The sequence below is a fragment of the Tachyglossus aculeatus genome, chromosome 11, assembly GCF_015852505.1.
Source record: "Tachyglossus aculeatus isolate mTacAcu1 chromosome 11, mTacAcu1.pri, whole genome shotgun sequence".
Lineage (NCBI taxonomy): Eukaryota > Metazoa > Chordata > Mammalia > Monotremata > Tachyglossidae > Tachyglossus > Tachyglossus aculeatus.
This window is the reverse complement of record NC_052076.1, coordinates 28,227,156-28,238,587: the sequence shown is the minus strand read 5'-3', so window position 1 is coordinate 28,238,587 and position 11,432 is coordinate 28,227,156.

Genomic DNA, 11,432 nt, shown 5'->3' with positions numbered 1-11,432 from the left:
ATGAAGTGTGTGAGTGTGTATGTGTGAGTATTTTGTGTGTGTGTGTGTGTGTGTGTGTGTGTCGAGCTTAAACAATAGCTGAAATCAGTAAACTCTCTGGGGATCGAATTTCCTCATTTTCACTCGCCAACTCTGAGCAATGTGCCGTTATTGAAAGGTATTAATAATAATAATGGAATTTGTTAAGCGCTTACTATGTGCAAAGCATTGTTCTAAGCGCTGAGCGAGTTCCGGTGGTGGGGACGAATCTCCTTCCATCTCGGGGCAAGCCCACTGTTGGGTAGGGACCGTCTCTATATGTTGCCAACTTGTAATTCTCAAGCGCTTAGTACAGTGCTCTGCACACAATAAGTGCTCAATAAGTACGATTGATTGATTGATCACACACACACACCCCTTTGATTTGGGTTGCTTTTCTCTTGAGGGACGGAGGTCCAGACTACACGATCTACCTTCCGGTTAACCCCGTATTCGTCCCTCCACTAAAGGAGCTTAATCACGAGGAGTCAGAGGGAGAAAATGGAATCCGGCTCTTCTCCTGGAGACAAGGAGGGTGAGAGAGTCAAGAAGAAGGAAAAGGAGCAGAAACCGGGCCTAACCCGAACTGGGATTGGCTGCATCAGATCCGGTCCTGATAGACGAGATGTCTCTGTCGCGCTGGCCGCCGGAGAGCAGAAAATAACTCACCGGATGACGGCCTCTTCGCAAAAGTACCTGTTCATTTCTTCCAAATACAAACCCCCAAAGATCGGATCTTCTAACCACTCTCCGGGCCGCAGCCCCAAAGTCCTCCTCCTCCCTACCCACGCCGCCCCGAAGGATCAAATTTTATTTCTTTGCCATTTACGTGTTGTAAAAGGGAGGGAGACAGGGACGCCACGGAGGTGATAGGGGTTGAATCACGTGACCCAAAACGTCAAACTTACTCCAATTTGGAGAGAGAGGATCTTAAAATAACTAGTGCGCTGCATCCCTTTCTCCCTCTGGGTTCTAAAATTCCATGTGGACAGATTTCAAATTCCCTCAACCTCCACCACAACCTCCCCGGCCTCTCCACCAATTTCTGTCCTACTGAAAAACCTGAGGAGAAGAGGAGGCGAGGGGGCCGAGGAGAAGGGGAGCAGGAGGAAGAAGTGAAGAAAAAGAAGAAAGGGAAGAGGGAAGAAAGGGAAGGGAGGAGGGGGCGGAAGGGAAAGGGAAGAAGCGAGGGGAAGAGAAGGCAGAGAAAGGAGGAAGAGGAGAAAATGGAAAAAGAAGAGAGAGGAGAAGAGAGAGGAAGGGGAGGGGAAGGAGAGATAAAAGGGAGGAGGAGAAAGAAAAAGAAAAGGAGGAAAAGGAGAGTGGTAACAGAAAGAGAGAAGAGGAGAGGGAGAGAGGAAGGAGAGAAGGGAAGATGGAGGGAAGAAAAGAGGAGGAAGGGAAGAAGAGAGAAGGGAGGAAAGGGTTGAGGACGGAGGGAGGGAAGAGAAGGGAAGGGGCCGAATAGGGGAGGAAGGGAGAGAGAAAAAGAGAGTAGGAAGGAGAGGGAGGAAGAAAGATGGAAGGGGAGAGAAGAGGAAAGAGAGAAGGGAGTGTGGAGGGAAGGAGAGAGGAGGGAGGAAAGGGGGAGAAGAGGGAGGGGAGAGAAGGGAAGAGAGCGAAAAGGGGAGGGAAGAGAAGGAAGAAGAGAGGATAGCTGAAAGAGAGAGGAGGGAGGAGAAAGGGGAAGACAGAACAGAGGGAAGAGGAGGAAGGAGAGATAAGGGAGGAGGGAGAGGAGAAAAAAGAGGAGGGAGAAAAGAGGGAGGAGGAAGAAGGGTACTGGAGAAAGGGTCTGAAATGAGTCGCATTCAGGTCTCCAGCCTTGATGTATGAAGGGCCAGGGTTTTGGTTTCGGGGGCACAGAGATAACATCGAGGAGAAGGCAATAAGAATCCTGCCCTGCCTTTGTCAAGGTGGCGGGGAGGTGAGAGAGCCAGCGGCTCACTGACCCCTCCCCAACTCCCTCCGGCCAGAGGGACTCCACTCCGGCTGCTGCTGCTCCTGTCCCCCTAGAAGCCCTTCTGTGGTAGGATAAGAGGAGCAGAGGGTCTAAGATTAAGCTAAAATCTCTCATTCGAGAGAGGGCCCTGCCCCCTTTAAACCCAGGCTGTAACGACTTTCTCTCTTTATTGGGGGAGGGGTGGAAGGGGGGGACTCCCAGAGAGCTCTGGGGATGGAGTGATATCTGCAGGCCAAGGGGAAGGGGAAGAGGAAGGGGTCAGCGGAACTTCAATTTCTCCCAATATAAGCCTCGGCCTCCGGACATTCCCATTGGTCGGGTCTCAAACTCCTCGAACGTCTCTCCTCCGCCCAACCCCAGGTGGAGAGGCGCTAAGTGAAACCAGAGGAACAGGACGGAAGGAGCTGAAGCCAGTATTTAAAGTATTTGTTAAAAGCTTACTATGTGGCAAACACTGTTCTAAACGCTGGGGTACATAGAGGTCAATTAGATCGGACACAGTCCTTGACCCGCATGGGGCTCACTCTCTATGTAGGAGAGAGAACAGGTATTGAATCCCCATTTTATAGTTGAAGAAACTCAGGCTCGGAGAAGTCAAGTGACCTGTCTAAGGTCACACAGCAAACGATTGGAAGAGTCAGGATTAGAACCCAGAACCTCTGACTCCAAGACCAGTGCCTGTTCCACGAGACCATGCTGCTGCTCCCAGGAGTTCTCTGGAGTGAGGGATTCGACTGGCTCCTCACTCCTTGGGAAGGTGCTGGGCCCCTGGCCACCCCGAGAACGCCTCTCTGACAGACGCCTACAGAGGCTACTCTTAGTACGAACTGCGCGCATTCCCGACCATTCCCACCCCCAGGGTCATGCTGCAGGGATACTGTGTGAGTTTAGATCTAGACCGAGGCCTGCCTTCACGTGCACGTTTATAAATTACACATTGCGAGGATAAAGAATATCTGCCACTAAAAACAACCACGAGAACATTCGAGTTCGTTGCGTGCTTGAGTCGAGAACCGCCAAGCCTTGAACGAAGCTTCTATGGCGCCTTTCTTTTCAGTTTCAGGAAGCCAAATCCCCGAGCATCAGCTCTTCGTAACCCACAAACCCGTAAGCACCCACGCGCCTGCAAACCCGTGAACAGCCACACATGTACACAGATTAACGGGTCTATATATCTGCGGACAGGCATGCACACAAGACCCACGTGGACAGGGCGGGAGGAGACCGCGTTTCACTGCTCCGCGGTATGGGGGGGAGGGGGGGGGGTTGACCTCTCGAACTCATCATCATGCCAAAAGCTCTAGTCGGGGCAACAGCATCCTGGAGCAGTAAATAATTAATGCTTAATGAGAGGAAACAGTATTTGAGCTGGCAATTTTTAACAGAGTATCAAAGCTCCCATTGCCCAAATACACCACTTCCCCCAAGACACCCCCCCCTCCTCCTCCTTCTCCTCCTCCTCCTTCTCCTCCTCCCCCTTCTCTTTTCTCTCTTCCTCCTCCTCCTCCTCCTTCTCTTCCTCCTCCTTCTCCTTCTCTTCCTCCTCCTTCTCCTCTTCCTCTTTCTGATCTTATTCCCCCTTTTTAAATGGTATTTTAAAGCGCTTATTATGAAGATGATGGCATTTATTGAGCGGTTACTATGTGCAAAGCACTGTTCTAAGAGCTGGGGAGGTTACAAGGTGATCAGGTTGTCCCACGAGGGGCTCACAGTCAATCCCCATTTTACAGATGAGGTAAATGAGGCGCAGAGAAGTTGTGACTTGCCCACAGTCACACAGCTTGACAATTGGTGGAGCCGGGATTTGAACCCATGACCACTGACTCCAAAGCCCGGGCTCTTTCCACTGAGCCACGCTATTTCTCTATTCTCTTCTCTCTATGCCTGGCTTATTATGTGCCAGGTATTGTACTAAGCGCTGATAAAGACACAAGGTAATAAGGTTGGTCACAGTCCCTGTCACACATAGGGCTTACGGTTTCAATCCCCATTTTACAGATGAGGTAACTGAGGCACAGAGAAGTTAAATGACTTGCCCAAGGTCACACAGCAGGCTAGTGGCAGAGCTGGAATTAGAACCCAGATACTCGGAGTCCCAGGCCAATGCTCTTTCCACTAGGACAGGCTGCTTCTCCGGTACCCGGCCCCCCGGCCCCCTCCTCCTTCTCCTCCTTTTCTAGCCCGCTTCTCACTGTAGATCCTTTCTTAAAGGCATGGCAAAACGGACTGAACTGGAAGCTGAGCTCGGGTCCCTTCCTCCTCCGAGCCCGACCTCCTCATGCCCCCGAGCCGCCTTCCAGCCCCTCTCCCCCTCCCCCGCCCAAGCCGAAAATTCAAAATTGGCCCGATCAGACCAAGCGTCCCCAGCCCCCAGCTCCGGAGTTGGAATGTCAAGCAATGCCCATTAATATCTATTTCCTTCAATGAAACCTCGAGTTCTTCATCAAGTTGATGATTTATGATAAAATCAATGAAATTACGGTCACTTAGGACCGATGGCTTCCCTCCCAGATCTCATTGGTGCGCGGCTCAAGCGTCTGGTAAGAAAAAAAAATTAAAAAAATTCGAGTTTATCCGGAGGAGAGCGAGGTCGTAGTGCGGCTGAAGAGGTTGAATGGGAGGAGATTTACAGCCCGGCAGACTTTGGGACGGAGGGATCTGCACTCTAGGGATGTTCCCCACTTTGCCTTGAGGCTGAGGGGGAGAGATAAAAATTCATTTTTTATTTTGTTTTACTGTTTTTTTTCAAAGAATGGACCATTAAATTTAGATCTCTTCATAACTACTTGGCTTAGTGGAAAGAGCACGGGCTTGGGAGTCAGAGGACAGTGGGTTCTAATTCCGCCTCCGCCACTTGTTCTGCTGTGTTACCTTGGGCAAGCCACTTAACTTCTCTGTGCTTCAGTTACCTCATCTGTAAAATGGGGATTAGGACTGTGAGCCTCACGTGGGACAAGCTGATTACCTTGTATCTACCCCAGTGCTTAGAACAGTGCTTGGCGCATAGTAAGCGTTTAACAAATACCATCATCATCATCATCATTACAGACACTTGCACAAATGCGCATAGTCACCCTCACGCTGAACCACACACATAAACACAGGCACAAATATTCAAGCATACGCGGGGACACACACACACACACACACACACACACACACACTTCCTTCTCCTTCCCACTCCAACTCAGTTCCAAACCGGCATAAAGAGTCTCCCACGCTCCCACTGTAAATAAGATCAAACTCAGAGCCCAGCGGAAGGAGCTGCAGGAAGGGAGGAGAGGAAAAGAAGCTGAGGCCCCAGTTTTCATTTTAAGAAGAGAAGGACCTTTTCAGCCCAAAGCATTTAAGAGAAAGAAAAAGTAACATTATTCAACTCAGAAGATGGAATCCCCGTCCCACGGCGCACCAGGTTATGGCTGGAAATCCTGTTTACAAAATGAAGCCCAAACCGATTCAATAAAAGAAGAAAGCAAAGGCAGAGAATGAAAATCTCCTCCGTTCCACACACACAAACACATACACGCACACATGCATAACACAAACTCACTCATACAACCATTCATATACACCCGGGGTCATATACCCTGTCTCACACATATATATACTCTTCATTCACCCGCGAACACCCACACCTATACCCTCATACGTGCTCACAAATATTCATATACACCAGAGGTACATAAGCCTTTACACCCAGAGAGAGGCACATACACGCTCTCTCTCTCTCTCCCTCTCAAACACACACACACACACACGTCCTCACTCACACAGGGTTTTTTTTTCCTTCTAACAGAGGCTACTGTCGGTGAGCCCCATCTGGTAAAATAAATTTCCTTGGAATGGAGGACGGTCAACACCCCGTTTGGGAACGACGAGGCGGGTTGGGGAGGGGGGTGAAGGCGGGGGTTGGGGGTGGGGGATTGCCCCTTCCGATCTGTTTTGTTTTGTTTCAGGTTCCTAAAGAAGGCCACTAGCAATCAGGGGCTGGTCGGAGTAAACACCATAAATCACCGCCTCTCCTACCTTCCGCAGCTTAACACCCGGCCCTGAGCGGGGCGTTTGTCGTTCCTGCCTCCAACTGCCAGCGAGGCGCTAAGCCTTAGACAAACGTGTCCCAAGGCGAGGCCACCAAAAGGTCTGGCCTGACTCCCCGAGGAAGAGGATCTGAGGGCCCGGGCTACCGGAGCGGGGTCCGTCCCGAAGGCGTCTCCCGCCGTCCATGAGGCAGAGGACGCCCCGCTCTCCAACGGCCCCGGCCGGCTGGAAGCTGACCTAGGCGGGGTGCCACTGGGGCCGTGGGGTCCTACCCCCCACCCCCCTTACCTGTCAGTCCACCCGGTGCGACCCTGGGACCGAGAGGCGGAGAGGAGCCGGGGAACGGACCAGCCGATGTTCAACCACCCGCGTCAGCCTCATTTTTAAAGAAGGAAATATCAGCTTTCCAGCGGCGGTGATGGACTGGGGAGTGACCGGCTGTCCGAGCGACTCCCGTATGGAGTTTCGTCCCTTTGTGGTCGGGGCTTGGAGGCGACTCAGGACGCCGGTGCAGGCCGATTCCTGGAAGCAGAGACGCCCCCCGCCCCTCTCTGAGGGTCCCCCCCCCTCCAGGGGACCCCGGGCCTCTCTCCTCCCACGTTCGAGGGGCACAGGAGGAGCCTCTTTTCCTCTTCTCGCTTTGCCTGGCACGGGGCAGGCGACGGCCGCTCTTTATAAAGCCCGAAATGTTGCAAGAAGAGGGCAGCAGTGACGGACAAGAGGCGCTGCGGAGAGAGGGGACGCGATGGGGTCTCCATAGGAGAGGGCAGGTCGGAATTAGCCTCTCTTCAATGTCAGGGTGCAAAATGGATTCCATATGTCCTGTCCGTAAGCGGGGGGGAGGGGGTTCATGGCAAAGTCACATGGCGGGGATGGAAGATGTGAGGGGGGTTGATGGTTCGGGGGGAGTGAGGGATCCCTGTTTCCGCCGACCGCTCTGGATTCCCAATTGTTGTTTAGTTAACTTTTCGAAGAGGAGGGGAGGGGGGAAGAGGGAACGCGAGACAGAGGCGGGAGGACAGAGACACCGAGAGATAGACCGAGAGCGACACTGAGAGTCAGTGAATTGGAGAAAGAAAGAAAGGCAGAGACAGAGAGCGGCTGCGATTAACAATTCTTAGGACGAAACGTACTTCGAAGGGTTTGGGTTTGAGCCTCGGTTTCCTTACGAGAGTTGGGGTGAGTGAGGTGGAATGAGGGCTAGATTTAGAATGAAAGGGGGGCGCTCTTCCTGTACCCAAAGCTGAGGTGGGGGGGCGTGGTTTAAATTCCATTAAAATGAAAAGAAACGAGAAAGGAGACGGGGTTAGGGGCTCCCAAATTAGTCTGGGATAAAGAGGTGGGAGCCAGAGGCTCTGGTTGCGGTTAAACGGGCTTGAGTCTTCACTTTTCAGTGAGGGGAAAGGGAACTCTTTCACGCTCCTGATACAGGGTTATTACGAATAATAGCCTCATAATAGCAATTCTGGGGATCATCGATTACTTCCTCGGCCCTACCGAATCGGGGTAGGAATTGAACCACTCCTTAAACGGCCCAGCCCCGTTTTCTAGCCTGCTTCCCCGCTTCTCCGGTCCCTGGCTAGGCCCATTCGGCCGTTGATTTATGACTTCTGCCTCCGAAATGGCTTCAGCTTTCGAGCAGTTGCTTTGAGAGCAGGCTGGGAGGCGACTGGGGAAGAGAGGGAGAGATCCCTTTCAGTGAATGTTTCCCAAGCAGAGCTGGAATTCCCGCACGTGAACCCCATCTCCCACCCAAAAAAAAGGAACTGAAGGGTGGAGGATTTTCCTCTCCTGTTAGGAGGTTTTAATCCACCTTTCGCGGTTCTGCTTTAGCCCGGGACCTCCTGGGTCTGAAATAAAAGCGGCGGGCCCAGGGCGATTCGCCTCTTGGAGCCTGTCTGTCTCTGCTGAGCCGCTGGCGGTCTCTGGTTCTCCCCGCCCCAGGCTCTGGAACCCTAAAGGCCTGGAGCTGTTTTCCTCCCAGGGGCTGGACGTTACTGGGGTGCCTCCTGGGCACGCTGCGCCCCCAAACCCCTTTTCTGCCCGTTCACTAGCTCCCCGTTCCCTTACGGGTGCACTTGTGCGACTATGCTCATGTGCCTGCGTATCGATGACAGTGTGTGTGCGGGGGGAGTAAGTGTGAATGTGTGTGTGCATAACTGTGCGCTCATGAGTATATGTGCGTGCGTGTGTATCTGTCTTTGTCCCCCGTTCCTTTTTCTCTCCCTGGCCGGTTCCTTCTCCGCCCCCTTGCCCTACTCTCCCCTGGGGAGGGTCTGGGGTGGGCGAGAGACGCGAGAAGGTTCAGGGGCTGGAGGGCGACCTAAATTGAGACCACTGAATCCCGCCAGGCAGGACTCGGGATGGGAGGAACCGGGTTTGTTGCTCTACCTGAACGGGAGCGGAGGAGAGAGGGAGTGGGAATGGGCTGGGAGTCTCTCCCAGCTCTTTCGAGCCCACCGCAGTTCGCCCGAATTCTCTCCTCGCTCGCCCTTCCCCTCCGTCTTCAAGAAGGGAAAAAAATAAAAAGGAAAATCCATGATTCTGCCATTTGGAGAGAAAGTTGTCTGGGGGAGTAGCGCGGTTATCCCAGCGGGGCGATCCCGTACGCCGTCCTGAGACCCCCGAAAGGGCAACGCGAGGGGGAGACGGCAAGAGACATGGATGGTGGAGAGGAAGGAAACGTGGGTCTCGCTTCTATTGTTTCCTGGGAGAGGGTGGAGGGGGCGGGAGCGTGTCAGAACCACCACCATCACCGAGGTCTGAGGGAGAGGGAACAAAGACCAGAAGGAGCTGCAAGGATGGCGCGGAAAAGCGGGGGGCTCGGTCCCGTGACGTCATCCGAGGCGGGCAGAGCTTAGAAGCCCGCGAGAAGGGAAGGGGTAGGGGGTTCAGATACCCCGGGGGTACAACCCTATGGGCCGGGGGGGGGTCCGAGCACAGATATACTCCCCCACCCTATCTGACCCTCTAGCGAACTGACACTAGACTGACCCCAGTGGCTAAAAACACCCCCCCACACACACACACAAACACACATACAGCTGTTGGGTAGGGACCGTCTCTGTATGTTGCCGATTTGTACTTCCTAAGCGCTTAGCACAGTGCTCTGCACACAGTAAGCGCTCAATAAATACGATGGAATGAATGAATGAATGAGAGCACACGCAACCCAAGCCTCAAACGGGGAAAGAGAGAGCCACATTGGGGTGATAATGTGCTCGGATCCCTTCACTTTCGTCTGGTCTTCCAGAGACGAGGGACTCAGAGAGACAGGAGAAGGGATGGCAATGACCTTAGTTTGTGTGGAAGAGAGAGAGAGAGAGAGAGTGCTGTGAGAATGAACTGTGTGCACACTCATGCTCCCTCAAGCCTGCTTCCCAAAGGAAGCAAGTCTGGAAGATGGAGAAGGTTGGGCGAAGGGAGCGGGAAGGCTGAAACTCCTGAGACCCCTGCCTTTCTCTCCTTCTCTCTACCCCTGCCTCACACCCTACCACGTCCCCCCACGCGGTGAAGGATGGAGTTGAACCCTGCGGGAGAAACTCGGGGACTAGATCCCCTAGCGGGGCTGGGAAGTGAGCGAACCCCGAGGTAAGGGTCGCCGAATACCAAGTCCCCCCACTCACCAGGAGCCCAGTAGCCAGGGGTTCGGCGATTTCCAGCCTCTTCTCCTCCTCCCCGCCCTCTCCCCAAATTCGAGTCGACCGGAGGGCCGGCTTCCGGGCTGATCTTTCATCCTCCAAATCTCCCCCTAGACCCGAGTGGCCTGAATGAGCTGGAGCCCAACTTTGTCCGCGAAGGCCGGGCTGCCAGAGAGAGAGAGAGAGATGGACCCACTCCCGCCGCCGAAGCCATGAATAATTAAGGCGAGGGCCGCGGCTCTAATTGCGCTCCGCCAAGATTTCCCCTGGCAGGCAGAGTTAACCGGTCCCGCGAAGGCGGCGTGGGAAGGTTGTCAGTGGAGGGGACTTCTTCCCGCAAACAGCTTCGTTCCCCGCAGGCTTGCAGCGAGCCCGGGTCGCTGGGGTCAAATCGGGAGGGGAAATGCAAGGGATTTCCCAACACTCCTCGCAGCCAGCCCACTCCCGTTTCCCACCCCTAAATCCCGAGGGCGGGCCGCGGAGCGGGACTTTCTCCGCTACAGAAGGCTTCTTCCCGGGTCAGATGTCTCTCAATCCGGGGAAGAAGCCCGCTGTGGGCAGGGTTTATCTCTACTGTTGTATTGTACTTTCCAAGCGCCTAGTACAGTTCTCTGTTCACAGTAAGCGCTCAATAAATACGACTGAAAGAATGGAAGGAATGAACAGAAAACCCTGTCCTCTCCCGGTATCTCCCTCCTCCCCTTCCTCGGTCCTAGGAGAAGTTTGGAAACTTTCCGTGTCTTCTTCCCGCTCCTCTCACTCCCACTCCCATTCCAGCCCACCTCTCTCTCTCTCTCTCTCGCTCGCTCGCTCGCTCGCTCTTGCTCTCGCTCTCGCTCTCTCGCTCTTTCTCTCGCTCTCTCGCTCTTTCTCTCGCTCTCTCTCTCACTCGCTCGCTCTCTACCTCTCCCTCTCTCCAAACTCCTCCAGCACTCTAGCAGGAGCCGCGCGAGACCTTCCTTTGTTTCCTGAAGCCGGAGGAAGGCTCCAGGCTCGGGGAGAAATCATTTCCTGGTTTTGTTATCAGGAGAGGAGGGGAGCTCAGCAAAGCGGGGCCGGGCTTCTCTCTTCACTCCCCCTCCTCCCCGCTACCAACCCGGGACCACCATCGTTCCTCCCGGTTTTCCCTCGCCCTGCACGGCACCCTTCGGTCGGGTCCCTTTCCGGGATCCCCCAGCTTCAGTAGGGACCACCTAGTTTTCAGCTGCACTGGAATCAGTTTCAAACACATTTCGGATTTTTCAAGAATCATCCCCCTAGCTCCGAATCCCCCCTCCCTCCGGCTCGTTTTGACTCGGAGCTGGGGGGCATCCCCGGACGCCTCTGTCTTCCGAAGCGCCCTCCTCTCCTCCTTCTCCTCTTCCTCCTCCTCCACCTCCGGAGAAGCGATGCGAAATTGTCTCTGGAATGGTGACCGATCAGACTCCGAATTGACATTCTTACGCTAGGTCTTGGTCTTTTACCGGTTGCATATGCCAATGAAGCGTTACCGGTTTTCCCAAATTTATACAAATCTCGCCTTAATTGGTAATCACAGACGCTGTAATTTAAGACCCCCAGCTATACAGCTTTCATATTAACTGCTGATATATTACTGTAAATTGTCTCAAATAACCTACTCCAGGGCGGGGGCGGGCAGACAGGCGGGCGTGGGAGCCTCTTGCAAAGTCTCATTCCCTCCGCCGCAGAAAGAGCATCTCTTCCACATCATTTTCAAAGGAAATGATTTATCGGAGACACCGCCATAAACAACACAACTCGCTCACAAACAC